The sequence below is a fragment of the Protopterus annectens genome, chromosome 13.part0 (assembly GCF_019279795.1).
Source record: "Protopterus annectens isolate FY-2018-M chromosome 13.part0, PAN1.0, whole genome shotgun sequence".
Lineage (NCBI taxonomy): Eukaryota > Metazoa > Chordata > Ceratodontiformes > Protopteridae > Protopterus > Protopterus annectens.
In genome coordinates, this window is record NC_056747.1 from 1,318,166,272 (window position 1) to 1,318,183,841 (window position 17,570).

Sequence of the window (17,570 nt, forward strand, 5' to 3'; positions counted from 1 at the left end):
AGTAAGTGCTTTAAGCAGGAGGGCAAGCCCCCCTACACCCACTACACCCCCCACTACTTAAATATACCAACTCCAAGATCATGCTACAACGTAGGAAAGGGAAGCCTTTCCATGCCATTCTCTGTTAAAGTGCGATCTCGGAGTTGGTATATTTAAGTAGCGGGGTTGTCGAGCTGCAGGGGGGGCTTGCCCCCCTGCTTAAACACTTTTAATTACTCTACTTTCTTTTTTTTTTTTACATATTCGAAGTTTCAGAACTTCGATCATATGGTGTCAACCATATGGTATTCGAAGTTCTGAAACTTCGTTTATGTAATATAGGCCCTATATTTCATCCAGCTGATTCCAGAGACCAAATCATCCACTAAGGCAAGAAATCTGTTTGTAGTAAAAAAGAGGTTTGTGTAGGAAGGGAGAAAGCCAGGTTCTGCCTCTGCCTACAATTGTAAGAATATTTCCCCGTGGAGATACCACCATGGACTTGCAAAGAATTATTTTCATTTTTCTGGACCCCCCCCCCCAGAGAATGGACACATAGCTCAGAACTGCTACAGTGTACATTATTCAGCTGCTTGATTTTTAAACAAATGATTCTAGAGTTACTTAAATAATATTTTCTATTTAAAATCACCTATAGTATTAGCAGCTATTGTGTTCAGTACACATTCATACTAAACATAATACAGTTAATTCAAATGACTATAACTCTCATCAGTATAGGTCACAGTAAAGACTGGTGTTTACCATTAAATATTACCATATAAAATTAATAGACCCCCCCAAAGCCTCAGGCCCCAGATGACCACTGTTTTCACTACAGTTATAATCTGCCACTGTACGTGTGGCATCAATAATTTAATGAAAGAGGACACACAATTTACATTTTTTTTTCAGAAGCAAAAATAAGTGGCATTGTGTAAAGAATTTTGAAATATAATTCATTAAAGTCTTTACATTTTAAACTGTCTCTGACAACATGCTTATATTTACCTGTCTTTATATTTTTCAATCATTTTGTCACTCTGCTTTTAACTTAACTCTGTATAGTACCTCACATTCCTGCTGGAAGTGGGAACAGTTATGCACTACTGGATATTCACATTTTATGCTTATTAAATGCCCATATTTTTTGCTAGATGCACCTATTTCTCAAGGACATTTGTACTAATTTTCATTGTCAGCAGGTGGAGAAGTATGTTACTGAGCCACCATACATTTCATGATGCCATCTGCCCGCAAGTATCATTAACATTGTGTTTCACTTATATATAACTCAATAACCACATAGTGGCATGATAAAAACAGCTAAAGTGACAATGACATCTACATTCCTGTTATCAACATAAATATATCTTTCCAACTCTTCTGGAAGCTGTATCAGAACTGCACAGTTCCAAAATATTTGAATGAAATCAACCCATTCTAAGTTGCTATATTAGCTCAAAGCATGCAAGGATGGAATACATTCTAATCTGGAAGCTGTGAAGAAGTATATCCACAGTGTCCTCTGACCAGAACATTTACATGTCATTTACTGAGCAATGCAAGTCAGTGTTTATGATGTCTTGCCTCCCTTCTTTATCAATGATAGTTTAAAATGAGGCTATATTTCCTGCCTATATGCTTATGTTGACTGCAACCCTTCTGACTATATTTGCCTGTGCAGTCTGGAAATGAATCCACTTGTTATGATTTTGTTTGTCTGAGTCCCAAACCATAACAATCTAGTATAGGCTATACTTTGAACTCTTAATCCAAGAATATTCATTCCTTGTAAAACAGCTGTCTTGAAGATGTGGTAATAGTTATCACTGTTTCATACTTCAGCTTGGATACGTTAATGTTTAAAATCCCTGGTGGCTTCTAGACATTGAATTGTTTTTAAACCTTTGAACTTTATTCAGTGAAAGCCTGCTCTTACCTTTCTGCTTGTAAGATTTCCACATTGCAGTTCTTGGAAGGAAAGACAGTAATGCTGTATTACCTAGAGCATCTATCCTTCACCGCATTAACCTTCTCTGGATTATTACTAGCCCCTCGCCTGCTTTACTACTGCTCTCAACATCCTTCCAGTTGAATTAGTACAAGGAACCAGAGTGCTAGTTCACACATTAGCCCAAAAGTGATTGCAAAAGAATGGAAATTGAAACATACAGCAAATTGGAGGCAATTTTGTATTATCTAGTGTATATCTCAATACAAATGAAATTACATTCTCATGAAATATAGGAAGTGGAGTATTTGTGGTTAATGATTATGTACTTAAGAAAATAATTATGCCTGTGACAAATAATAGAGAAAAGTTTCTGGTACCATTTTGTTTAATGCTAGTGTACATGATTTGCATTCAACCCCTTCGTATTCATATGTATCAACATGTTAAGAATGTATTTCATTTGTGTAATACCTATAAATCGAATCTCTGCCGAAGTGAAATGTTGCCATCCTTAAGTCTCAGTGACTATCAGCATTCTAAAGAAATAATATGCAATAAATAGCAATGGGATTTTTACTAGAATAAATAAATTGATGTGATTATGTCTTGAGATAATTTCTTGGTTAAAAACAGCATTATTTGACAGTCATTTTTCACTCCAGTTTTCATGGTGTTTAGAGACTTCTTTTGATTGATATGAAAGCGCTAACTGGAGGTTTATTTTGTACTTGTGGAATGAAATGTTTTGGTATCCAGAAGATTTTGTATCTTTTCATGTGTTGTGTGGATTATAGTGAATTTCGGCTGCTGTTGAGTTTTTTATGCTGTTAAATAATTAAGCAAAAAATGTTCTGAATTAATAATATAATTTTTAGACTACAACCTTATTCTTTCCAAAGAAATGAACTGGTCACTAGGTACAACAGGACAGAAAAAAAGACTGTATTACACTAATGCTCTCAGTCTAAATAACAAGATTTGGGAATTATCAGCTATAGCTAGTCATTCCCAAAATTCCTTTATATCTATTGCTGAAGCATGGCAATATAGAGCTGTTTGTGTTGCAGGATTAAGTAAATATGAATGTTTGAGGAATGACACCTCTGGTAGTAGAATAATTTTTGTTCATGATTCCATTCCCTCAGCAAGATCCTGTCCACTGCAGAGTCCTACAGCAGCAGAGAGAGAAAAGAAAGACTTTGGATTGATTAAGTACTTTTTTGGCTTTTTTTAAATTTTTTTGCTATTTATTACTAATTCCGCCTAAACACTTGGTTTCTAGCATTTGTTGATACTTAAAAAGCTTATTTCAACTGTTTACTGTACTTACATACTGTTTGCACTTTTAAAATTGTTTCTGTGAGCAATTAAACTGTTATAACTGTTGTAGGCTACACACTCAAGTGCTTTAAAGTGCTTATTTTATTGTATTTGCCTTAAACTTCTTAAACAAAATAAAATAAAAACCTGTATCTGCACTTGTTTCCCACCTTTCTGAAGCTAGTAGAGTCCAGTTTTCAGAGTTTGCTGAATCCAGAGCTGTATTGTAGTTTCTGTGTTACCCCATACCTTACTAGGATAGAAGGAGGTTTCTCTGTTCACCAGTGAGAGTGGGAAGCTTTGAGCAGCCTATCTGTCCCTGGAGGAGTGGTTTTCATCTCAGAATTTGTAGTTTATTGGCCATTTTAGGCTAATGTCTATCTGTTTCATTTTTCTGTTATAAAAAAAGCATTTGTGAGTTTTTTTGCACTTGTATCAGCTCAGCAAGATCCTGCCCAGGTGTCCTGCAGAGTCCTACAGCAGCAGAGCGAGAAAAGAGAGACTGGATTAATTAAGTACTTTTTTGGCTTATTTTTTTGCTATTTATTGCTAATTCCGCCTAAACGCTTGGTTTCTAGCATTTATTGATACTTAAAAAGCCTATTTCAACTGTTTACTGTACTTACATACTGTTTGCACTTTTGAAATCATTTCTGTGAGCATTTAAACTGTTTTAACTGTTGTAGGCTACACACTCAAGTGCGATAGCCATTTTATTGTGCTTTAAAGTGCTTGTTTTGTTGTATTTGCTCTAAACTTCTTAAAAAAACAAAAAAACTGTATCTACAATTGTTTCCCACCACTCTGAAGCTAGTAGAGTCCAGTTTTCATAGTTTGCTGAATCCAGGGCTGTATTGTAGTTTCTGTGTTGCCCCATACCTTACTAGGATAGAACTAATTAGTTTAACTAGTCAGTCTTTCAGCCAAAGCACTCAGACCCATATCTTCTAGCTCAGCACTTGTTCTAATTCTGTGGTAGCACTACATAACCCCCAGCACTCAACCCCAAAACAGTCTTTACTACTTCCCCACTTAATAAAAGAAAACAGTCTTTACTACTTATTCAGGCATGTCCAAGGGACAGTACTCTCCAGCCAACACATTAGTCATAGGTGACTCTATAGTCAGGCACACTGACAACCCACTCACCAAGCTGGACAAAGTGAAGGCTACTGTCAGCTGCTTGTCAGGTGCCAGAATCTGCCACATAACACATGCACTCAGGTCACTACAAAGCAAGTACAAATATAACTCTGTCATTGTCCATATTGGTGTAAATGACCTGAGACATACCTCCCAGGACTACATGAAAAGAGACATGGAAGAGCTCTCCGATCTTGTACCCCAGGCAGGTATGACCCTAGCCCTGAGTAGCATCCTGCCTTCACCAAGAATGATACCACAGTACAAGGATAAAATGATCAACTTCAACAATTGACTAAGCTTTTGGTGTCATTCAAAGGGGATCCAGTATCTGGCTGCTTGAGATGATTTGCTTGACAGGCCACAATGCTTCACCAAAGATGACCTGCACCTGTCACCCCTGGGATACCGGATATTCGCGAAGGCTCTTGACACCCCCATGGTGCCTTTTTTAGGCAAAGCTCAAAAGACAAACCCACCACTGTAAAAACTACAAGTGAAAAAAACTGAGGGTAATGCTGCTCAATGCTAGGAGTCTAAACCTCAAAATGCACTCACTCGAGGAACTCCTCAAAATGGAGAACATCGATATCTGTGCAGTGACCTGGTTCAAGGCTCCCGACAGCACCCCAGCAATACCAGGCTATAATTCATACCACACATTTCAACCACAAAACCCAGACCGAAACACTAAAGGTGGAAGTGTGTCCATATTCATGAAGGATATCCACACCTCCAGGCTAGTTGCGCAACACAATGCCTCTGAGATAATCCTGGTGCAACTAACTCGGGGCAAAAATGCATTCCAAATTGTAGCTTGTTATAGATCCCCCACCATGACCCAGGACCCTCACTCCTCATTCTTGGAGACAGTGGAAAAAATGAGGGTCCAACCAAATACCCTAATAGTGGGAAATTTCAATTACCCTAACATAAACTGGGAAAACTACTCTTATACTAATCCCCTTGCTCAAAGATTCCTGGAATTTATAAACTTTAATGCCCTGGATCACCTTATCAACACCCCCACCAGGGGCAACACTATCCTGGACCTGGTCAATACCAGCATGGATAACCGGTGCTCAATGCCCGAGATCAACTTCTCACTGGTTAGATCAGACCATAAACTAATCACCCTAGATAGCCACATCCCAACACCACCCCCTCACAAGGAAACCATTGTAAAAAAACTTCTCTAAAGTGAACTTCACACTTCTCAAAACAGAGGTGGCTAACTTCGCAATGCCCCTGCAAATGGACAATACAGTCATTACTGCTGAATCCTATACAAATGCACTCTACAAGCACCTGCATGAGTGCATGGATTGTGCTATCCCCAAAAAAACCAAGACGCTATCCCCCCAAAAAAGAAGCCAATCTGGTTGTCCCCTGCCATTAACAAACTCTACAACAGAAGGAAAAAAACTGTTGCAAAAGAGAGTAAAAACCCAAGAATGGAGGAACTCCCTGATGGGCCACAGTAAGAAGCTGAGATCCCTCATAAAATCCTCTAAAGCGAACTTTGAAAGAAAAATTGCCACAGATTCCAAAGACAGCCACAAGGTATTCTTTATCTGTGTCAAGAATCTCCATGGCAACACCCAGATCTCTGCTGAGCTACAGCAGAATGGCACAAAACATGCAGAGCCAACTGATATTGCCAACATCTTGTCAGATAGGTTGAGTGCTACCTTTACTCCCCTCTCACCCCCCAAAGGGCCCATAACTATACCATATTATTATAGAGCCCTGTTAATCACAAACATGCAGATAAAAATGGCACTCTCTAAAGCCAAAAACACAGCATCCATGGGACTGGACAACATTCCAGGCTGCGTCTTAAACAATCTCCAAAATGAACTAGCCCCCCACCTAAACACCTTATTCAGTCATGGCCTCACCACAGGCTATGTGCCCACTGAATGGTGCACAGCAACTGTTATCCCACTCCACAAGAGAGGAACCACCACAGACACTGGGAACTATCGACCTATTAGTCTGAGAAGCCGGGTCTGCAAGGCCATGGAGTGCCTCATCATGGAACTAGACATTGGTAACCTCCAAACTTTGGATGCTACCCAATTCGGATTTGTAAAGGGTAGATCGTGTCTCCTAAACCTGGTAGACTTCTTTGAAACAGTTACCAAGGCCATAGATGAGGGCAAGGAGATCCACACAGCCTACCTGGACCTCACTAAAGCCTTCAATACCATCCCCCATTCAGGAACCATAGATAAAATCACCAACCTAAACATAAACCTTTACATCACAAGATGGGTGGCCAACTGGCTCTTGGACAGAACCCACATGGTGAGAGTTGCAGACTCCAGATCCAACTCCAAACTAGTAACAAGTAGACTGCCCCAGGGTTCAGTCTTTGGACCTCTCCTGTTCGGTATATACTTCTCTGAAGTGCAAGCAAATACTGAGGGTCTATGGATAACCAAGTTTGCAGATGACTGCAAACTGGGTGCCATAATCAATTCTCCTGCCAACATAGACATCCTGCAAAAGGGCCTCACCAAGACATACCTGGCGCCAAAACCATGGCCTCAAGCTAAATGTCAAAAAGTGCATTGTCATCCCCTTTGGTAAAAACACGGTGCCCAGGAATTACCAAATAGGGGAAGTTCACTTAACACAGAAAGTATGATAAGAGACCTAGGGACCCAAGTGGATAGTCACCTCTCTTTTGATAATCACATTGCCACAGTGGTCAGAAAATCTTTCTACATGGCCCACCTAATCACAAAAGGGTTTGCATCTAGAAAAAAGGAAGTCATTGTCCCCCTCTACTCATCACTTATCAGACCCCTCATTGAACACAATGCCCCATTTGGGATGTACCTCACAAGACACTTACAACAACTGGAGAGGCCCCAGAAGTACCTCGCCAAGAGGAGTGCTGGCCTCAGACAGTTGCCCTATGCTGACCAGCTCAAGAAACTCCAACTCTACTAGGTCGCATACCGCTTACTCTGGGGAGATCTCTGTCTGACATACAAAGCTATGTCAAACCCAGATTTGATGGACATGGACATACTCCACTTAAAGAAATCCCAATCTCCCTGAGCTCTACACTCTAGGGACCTAAACCTCACCACAACAATAAATAGGGACTTCCCATGCTCTGGAACAAAATTCCCATCTACATCAAACAGAGCTCATCATTAGCACTCTTCAATAAAAACCTTGATGAGTGGATGTGTAATAGGAAATTCATCCCTAGGATCATGTCTGTGGTTCTATTCAATAGAGGGGCAGGAATTTAATCTACATGGGTGGCAAAAGCCAAGACACTTTTGGCTAGGCTTACTTATGCCCTCGGGCTGATAGCCTAGTACCTACCTATGAACCTATCGGACAACAATGAGAGAGAGTCAATTAGGTTCACAGGTTCATTGGTAGGTACTAGGCTATCGGCCTTGGGGCCTATATAAGCCTAGCCAAAAGGTTTCTTGGCTTTCACCACCCAAGAAAGTTATTTTCCTGTGCACCTGTCAAGCAGTGCCACAGAAATGATCCCTGGGGCGAATTTTCTATTTCCCATCCAGTTGTCAAGATTTTTCTTAAAGAAGGCCAATGAGGAGCTTTGCTTTACATGAATGGGTAGTTTGTTCCAGAGTATGGGGAGTCTCTGGGACAGGAATCTATCCCTCCAGCATGTTCTTTTTACTGTGGTGACAAGGTTTAGGTCCCTGGAGCATGTGGTTCGGAGAGACTGGGATTTCTTTAAGTGTAGCATGTACAACCACTCAGGGTTTGCCATAGCTTTGTATGTTAGGCAGAGATCGTCTCTGAGTAGGCGATATATGGTGGAGTAGAGCTAGAGTTTTTTTAAACAGTTTACATATGGCATCTGTTTGAGGCCAGTAATCCTCTTAGTGAGGTATTTCTGTGGCATTTCCAATTGTTGTAGGTGTCTTGTGAGATACACGACAAATGGGCCATTGTACTCTATAATGTGTCTGATGAGGGATGAGTTGAGGGGAACAATTACCTCCTTTTTTCTAGAGAAGAACTCTTTTGTGATGCCATGTAGAAGGATTTCCTGACTACTGTGGTGATGTGGCTATCAAAGGAGAGACTACTGTCCACCTGTGTCCCGAGGTCTCTTATCACACTTTCAGTGTTTAGTGAGCTACCACCTATGTGGCAGTTCCTGGGGACTGAGTTTTTATCAAAGGGGATGACAATGCACTTCTTGGCATTGAGCTTCCAGAGTTTTTCAACAGGACCATAAGACATATAATTTATAACTATCACAGCCCTAAAAAGAAATGTTGAGTAGTAAAGTCAATACTTACAACTTATGACTGACAAATGGGGTTTTAACAACTCTAAGGCAATTTTAAATTCCCTAATATTAACTGGGGGAATGGAATATGCAGCACACCTATTAAGCATAAATGCTATGTTTTAATCACATTAAAATACCGTGACACCCCTGCACTGGTCCAGTAATCAAGGAGCCTCAATCCTCACCACTGGCAACAGTTAGGGAAGTATACAATGAGAGGATTACAAGTGCAAACACAATAAAGTGCAATTTCCCTTAAGAGCACAGAGAGATCACAGTCAGTCTGGAGCTGATTTCTCCCTCTCTCTCTCTCTCTCTCTCTCTCTCTCTCTCTCCAGATACCCAATAAGTCTCCCCACTGGCACGAATATAGGGTTGAGATCTCAGCCGAGTGGCCAAGCTAAGATGTCTAGCACCCTCTCTGTCCAACCAGTGCTTCATGTCCCTGCACAAGTAGCTGACACACACACACTTTGAGATTTGATTGATATACAAACACACACACACACACACACACACACACACACACACACACACACACACACACACATACCTGGGAAAGGCTGGCACAGGTTAACTCGCTATGCCCCCTTCTGCCCAGACTACAAGTTAGTTCCAGCTGCAATCAGCCAACTCTTTATCATCTACTCTAAGGCCCTTACAAAGGGTGTTTATCCTACTGTGTAATGTTACTATCATCTAAATGGTAGTTTTGACCAAAAGCAAGGCTATTTAGGAGTGGCCTGTACAATGTCTTCAAATACATATGCAAGTACTCACAGAGCTTAAATATCTCAAAACAAACCAGCCACAAATATAGGTTTAAATATATTTGATAATAAATAATAAAATAATAAGACAATCCTCAGAAAACAAACACAGGTACTTCAGAGTTCAAAATCACAGGAAATATTTTAAAACAACATTGGTTGCAGGACAGTCTCAAATAAATACAGAAAACATATAAACTAATCTTTGCTATATTCCTATCTTTAACTAAAAGAGATACTATGCCCTCAATCCTATGCACAGCAAGCAAGTGCAGATGTTGATGATGAGTGGATGTTCTTGCTAGGTCCAAGACAAAATACAAATGACCAGTCTCTCTCTGAGAGAGTTCTTAAATTAATATCACACTGAACTGCTGCGTTAGTCTGGATGACATCACTTTTTGTCACCTGCCTTCAGTTCCCAGGCTAAACCAGAAACTAATAGGATTTAACATCTCTGTGTGAGAAATACATCTCTCGGATCTTTGCGGATCCTGGAAGTTGTAAAACAATAAAACACTTACAAAATAATGCTGAAGGCATCCTAGTTCTAGACATCCTGTTTCCTTGCTGCATAGAAACTAACTTTTATAACAATCATAACATAATTTCATTTCAACTTATTTTCTTGAAGTTTTGCAAGTTAACTCTGTATGTTCCAGTTTTTAGTATGAAAACATACATTTGAACAGGTATATAGTTTATATACATTTCTGTTAGTTTCCAGTAGGGTACACTGTGGACACAGCCTTGAAGCTCAGTACTGTACAACTCTTGTTCAACACACACTTCTTTACCAGTAGTTTAATATACACATAACATATAGTTCTGTATAAATCATATCAATACCCACAAATGACATATAATTATTTACAAAATTCCAGTTAGCTGGGCTGGCAGCATTTTGGTCTGTCACATCCCTCCCCCTGAAAACTCAAGCTAGTTTTTTGACTGACTCTTGAAATGTTGCTTGAGAGGGTTGAGCCTATCTGGCAGTACCTTACCCCATTCCCTGTGTTGAGATTCCAGCTGCCTTGGCATTGCTGAACCCAGTACAGTGTTGCACTGTCCCATCATATGCCTGCAGCCCTAGGCTCCATCATAGTAATTTGGGATTTTCCTGGCTGGCTACCTGTAGCCATAGATGTTCCTCAGACTCCTCCTGCCTTGTACTGCAAATGCTTAGCACAAGGTCCTCCCTATCATGGTAAGGTTTCATCATGTTAACACGGTACAATTTGTGCCCCTACCTCTTGCCTAGCAGTTCTGCCATGTAGTTAACATCACTGACCTTCCTTATCACCTTGTAAGGTCCCTCCCAAGCTGTCTGCAGCTTGTTGTGTCTGATAGGAATGAGAACCATAACTTGTTGCCCTACAGCATACTCTTGCTTGAGCATTCCTGTCATACCAGACTTTTTTCTGCTGTTGGGCTTTTGCCAGGTACTCCTAGGCCAAGCCCATGAGTTTCCTGAGCCTTGTCCTGAGGTTTAGGACATATGCCACAACAGACTCCTTGTGGGATTCACATTCACCCTCCCACTAATCTCAAATAAAATCTAGAGATGCTTCACCCCACAGTGCTTCCACAGACAAGGCAGCAGGTCTGACATGAAACTGGCACCTCTGTCAGTCAGTATTTCTTTTTGGAAAACTACCCTGCTGAAAATCTCTAACAAAGCATTTTCCACCTTTTCTGCCTCAATGGAAGACAAAGTCACTGCTTCAGGGTATCTTGTAGCATAATCTACTACCACTAGGATATACTTTATCCATGTGGAGCTTGGGGTACTCAGAGTCCCCACAATATCCATAGCTACTTTCTGAAATGGCTCCTCAATCACAGGCAAAGGCATCAAAGGAACTTTGACCTTGTCTCCTGCCTTGCCTACCTTTTGGCACTGTTACATCTCTGGAAATCCCAGGCCAATAAATGTTCAGCATATGATGTCTCTTTGTACATTTTATGCCCATATGACCTGCAAAGGGAATATTATGTGCTATGGGTAGAAGTGCCAGATAGTAGGCTCTGGGTACTACCAACTGCTGTATTCTCTCAACCTCTAGCCCTCCCTCTGGGATCCACTCTCTATACAGTAACTCTTTGTGCCAGATTCCCCCTTCCCTTGAAAATCAGATGGCGCAATAGCTAACTCTCTCAGGCCTTGTAATGTAGGGTCTGAGAGCTGAGCCTGTTTCAACTCTCTCTTAGTAACCCTTCCCAGCTCCCCTTCCACAGAAAGTCTGGTATTCTCTGACAGCAGTACCTCACTGTCAGCCTGGCTACTACTACTCACCTCTACCCTTTCAGTCACTCTGTCCAAGGGAACATCAGTACCCATAAGCAGCTGTGGCTCACTTTCAGTCTCACTGCTATAGGGTAGCTCCCTCCCTGAAGTAACAACCTCACCTGTCCTGGCTGTAAGTGTGTGGTCTGTCTGGGTCTCTCCCAGGCTACCAGACCCACATGCTTGTCTCCAAGCCTGACTGCATGTAACTGCAAGCACACATGGTACTGCATTATCAAAATCATTCCCTATCAGGACATCTACAGGGATATCCTCAAACACACCTATTTGCTGGCTTCCTTTTCCACCCTCCCAGTCAAGGTGAACCTAGCCAAATGTATCTGGAATGGGAACCCTCCTAAAGCTCTGACTGGAGTAGACTGCCCAAGCAAGTAGTGCTCCTCTGTAACAATTGCAGGCCTCAAAATGGTTAGTTGAGAGGCTGTGCCTTTCTTAGCAATGGCCTCCTTCCCATTCACTAAGAGAGGATATAACCTATGGTGGTAGTTTGGTACCCTCGTTGTCTCGACACAACTTACTGCTGGCATTTTGTCATTCAGACTTACTGTCTCTCCCACCTTTTGTTCCACAACCTGCCCCCGTAGACACCTATAGGCTACATAGCCCCAATGGTTGCATTTAAAACATTTAACCATTGGTTATGGATGTATACCTGGACTAGTGGCTTCCCCTGCTACTGAAGGACTCTGTTGGGGCAGTCTGTGCTGCCCACCATGGGTTCCCTTATACCCATGAGCAACACTGGGTATCCCTTTCCTGTGCATTGATGCCCTGCTTGCTAGGTATAGGTCTCCCTTCTTCCCCAACTCATCTGCAGTAGTGCATTATCAGCTAACCAGATTGTTATGTCCTCAGGCAAAGTGCTAAGGGCTTGTTCCTTCACCAAAAGGTGTGCCAGCCCTTCAAAAGTGGTGACCTGACATCCACTCACCTACCGATGAAAATAAGTGCTTAGTTCAGCAACATATTTACACACACTCTCATCTGCCTTGCATCTATGCTCATCAAACTTTTTCCTATAAGCTTCAGGTGTTAACTTAAAACATTCTAAAATTCACTTCTTTACAACATTATAATTTAAACAATCAGTACCAGACAACTTATAAATAACAGTTAAAGCTTTACCATGGAGTAAGGGGGTCAGGAACTGTACCCAGAGCCCTTGGTTAACATTATACTGTTTACATACCCTTTCAAACATATGAATGAAACTATCAAAATTGTCCCCCTCTGTAAATTGTGGAAGAACTTTACTGACCTTTGTTGCTTCTGGGGTTCGGTTACTTCTTCCCCATTACCTCCATGACTCTGACGAAGAGTCTGCATCTCCTTTTCATGTTGCCTCTGCCTCTCATTCTCCTGAGCTTTCAGGCATTGCACTTTTTCATTTTCCTCAGCCTTCAGACATTGCAGTTTCTCATTTTCATCAGCCTTTAGATGTCTCTGTCTCTCTGCTGCTTCCATTTCCAAATGCTTAGAGTCCAGATGAAGTCTCTTTAACTCCAGATTGATTGTAAGTCCTCTGTGGAAAGGCTGATCTGTCCATCTTCTGAGAGTTATACATCTCCAAGGCCAGTCTGATTGTCCTCCTGGTTGCTATTCTGCAATGCAGCTGTGACTAAAGCTGCAATCATGTCTGCTTTTTCAGGTTGGCCTGCACCAGTCCTTTAGCGTGGCACATCTCAGCCAACTGGCTCCTTGTCAGCTTGCCATACTCCTCTGCTGACATGCTTGCCTACTCCCCTTGAATAACTAAGCTAACAAAAAAAATAAAACAATTGTGATATGAACTCTGAATGTTCACTGCATGGCTGATTGAGAGTACAAATACCTTCAGTGACCACTGTACACAGGCTACAGGAATTCAATATCCACACCACCACAAGCCAATTAATATGTGATATGGCTACCCACTGCTGACCAATTAATATGTGATGTGGATATCCCACCGCTGCCTACCAATTAACATGTGATTCTCCTGCACTGGCCCAGAAATCAAGGAGCCTCAATCTTCACCACTGGCAACAGTGAGAGATGTACACACTGGGAGGATGACAAGTACACACACACACAGTAAAGTGCAGTTTCCCTTAAGAGCACACAGAGATCTTAAGTCAGTCTGGGGCTGGTTTCTCCCTCTTTCTCCACATCCCCAATAAGACTCCAACTGCCACATCTTTAGGGTTAAAATCTCAGCTGAGGGGTTAATCCAAGACCTCCAGTACCCTCTCTGTCCAACCAGTGCTTCGTGTCCCTGCCCAAATAGCTGACACACACACACACACACACACACACACTTTGAGATTTGATTGAGATACAAACATGCACACACACACATACATACACACACACACACACACACACACACACCTGAGAAAAGCTGGCACAGGTTTACCAGCTATGCCACATTCTGCCCAGACTATAAAGTAGTTCTGGCTGCCACCACCCAACTGTTTATCAGCTACTGTAAGGCCCTTACAAAGGGTGTCCAAGCCTACTGTGTAAAGTTACTATTATCCAAATGGTAGTTTTGACCAAGAGCAAGGCTATTTAGGAGTTGCCTGTACAGTCACCAACTACATAAGCAAGTACTTTAAGAGCTCAAATATCTCAAAACAAACCAGCCACAAAGATAGATTTAAATATATTTAATTATAAATAATAAAAGAATAAGGCAATACTCAGAAAACAAACACAGTTACTTCAGAGTTCAAAACACGGAAATATTTTAAAACAACATTGCAGGACAGTGTCAAATAAATAAAGAAAACACCTAAACTAATCCTTGGTATATGTGCCTATCTATAACTAAAAGATATACTATGCCCTCAATCCTACTTACAGCAAGCAAGTGCAGATGCTGATGATGAATGGATGTTCTTGTTAGGTCCAAGACAGAATACAAAATGCACAGTCTCTCTCTGAGAGAATTCTTAAATTAATATCACATTTTACTGCTGGGTTAGCCTGGATAACATCACTTTTGTCACCTGCCTTTAGTTCCCAAGCTAAACCAGAAACTAATAGGATTTAACATCTCTGTGTGAGAAATACATATATCTCAGATCTTTGCAGATCTTGGAAGTCATAAAACAATACAACACTTAAAAACAATGCAGAAGGCACCCAAGTTCTATAAATCCTGTCATCTTGCTGCATTGAAACTAACTTTTATAACAATCATAACATAATTTCATTTCAACTTATTTTCTTGAAGTTTTGCAAGTTAACTCCATATGTTCCAGTTTTTAGTATTAAAACATACATTTGCACAGGTATATAGTTTATATACATTTCTGCTCTTTTCCAGTAGGGTGCATTGTAGACACATCCTTGAAGCTCAGTACTGTACAAATCCTGTTCAACACATACTTCTGTACTAGTAGTTTAATATACACATAACATATAGTTCTGTGTAATTCATATCAATATCCACAAATGACAGAATTATTTACAAAATTCCAGTTAGGTGGACAGGCAGCATTTTGGTTTGTTACAGATACATTGTTCAGATGACTGATTTTGCAACTTGCAATAATAACATTTAGATGTATTTCTTACAAACAGCAAAATTAATCATTTGAAATTTCTCCCATTAGGGTATTCTGATCACTTGAATTTCTTCGAGATTCACATATCACCCCTTCTAAAATGGTTATAACAAGTTAAGATTGTTAAAAGATTAGCGACCGATCACCTTTTGATGGGATTAATTATTTAGAGATGAATAGAAAAGCAAAAGCCTAACCATTATAACTTGGCAATTGCTTGAAAGTAAATGTTCTTAGTTATTAAATATATGCAAAAAGGTTAGACCAGTTGGCCAAAATCAGATTTTACTTCCATGGTAGAATAGGAAATTATTTAAAAAAAAGGAGTTACAAATTATTTAAACAATTTAGCTCAAGTTCCATAAAGAAACAAATAATAATAGTATTTGTAGATCACTAAAAATCAAATTAAGACATCCACAATTTGTTATAGGGAATTATTACCTAAAAACACTGATATTAGAGTTTTATAGTTATGCTAATGGTGTTAAAAAGGTAATAATAGACTTTGTCCTATTTTAAAATGGGTATGTTTCTTTGTAACAGTTCTGAAATAGTAGATGTTACATTCTGTAGTTATTGATGAAATTTCAGTTCAGTACAAATCTCTCACTTTATGCCCATCAATTACAGAGTAGAGGATGACATTTGCATTAAATATGGTTAAAAACAATAGTGGTGCTAGCCCTAACTCAGTACTAAGTTATTTCATTCATTCATAGCCAGCTAATATGCCATTTAACTTCATTAATTAATATGTTATTGATGAGTATTCACAGAGGTTGACAAATATTTTGCCAGTACATAAGAATGAATTATTTGATGATAGTATCAGCTATCATCCTAAAAGGTTGGCATCACTTCTAAGCAAATGCATTGAAAGGTGCTTATTGTCCTTCAGAACATTCATGAGAATGTACTTTCCAATCAAGGCAACATGGTTTTATGTGGAAAAAAGATCTAATTTTATCAACTTAGTAGAATTTTATAAAACTGATAGTGAGGCCTTAGATAAAGGGTCTTAGCATAGGGGTTTATACATAGATCTATCAAAAGCTTTTTTTTAAAAAACAAGTTTATTGTTTTTAACATACAAAATAAATATCATAACAATTTTATACAAGCAATTAAAATAGAAATAGTTATAACATTCAATAAAATAACCAAAGTATTTACAAAGACATCCACTACAAATCAAATCAATTGATTAAACTATAATGTCATGCTATTGAGACTAAGATTTTTTAACAGGTTTTGTAAAGTATCCCATATAATATAATAAGATGTTTTTCTAGTAGTTCTTGATTTTATTGTCATCAATTCCATATGACACACTTCAGTCATAACATTTTTAAATTCATTAAATGAAGGAGGGGTATCTGAAATCCAATTTCTGGTTATTATTTTTCTAGCCACTGCTAGAATAGACCATAATAAGGGAAGTTTAACTTTTTAACACTTTTAGGAACAGGTGTGTTAAATAATATAAGTGATTTAGAAACAATGAAATTATCTGTGAAAAGGGCCTGCAAAAATTCATTGATTAATTTCCAATATTCCTTCAATTTTATACAGTCATAAAACATATGTGCCCAATCAGCATTTATTTCTACATTACATCTTTTACATAAGTTGTCTTTATTATTTATTTTATTCATCATTAAAGGTGTATAGAAGGATCTATGTAAAAATTTCCAAGTAAAAAGTTTCCAATTAATGGAAGAAGTAGTTTTATAAGCAGATTCCAATATATATTGTTTATCTTGTTGTTTTGGTGATTCACCATTAATGGAAATGAAATAATTCCAATAGGTATCTGAACTATAATGAGTTTCTTCTCTGATAATTTTATGTATGTATGAGAGCTTACCTTTATCAGAAACTCTATGTTGTAAATTTAATATCAAGTAATCAATCACTATTGGAACAGATTATTTAACTGTTAAAGACATTAAATCAATTTTATTAATAAGATGTTGTCTAAAAGTCTGAATTTCTAACCAACATGTTTCTCTCAAATCAAATTCTTGCTTTAAGAAGTCTAAATTTTTACTTTATTATCAGACAGCAACTGATACCAATACTTTAGATCATTCTCTGTGACTAAAAGAGTTCTTTCAGAGGTGGTTGACAAAAGCATGCCTTGTGTATACATTATAGGGAATAGAATAAAATTCCATTCCTTATACTTAGGATGCATGAATATAAAATTACGATAACTGATAATAATGTTTAATGGGTA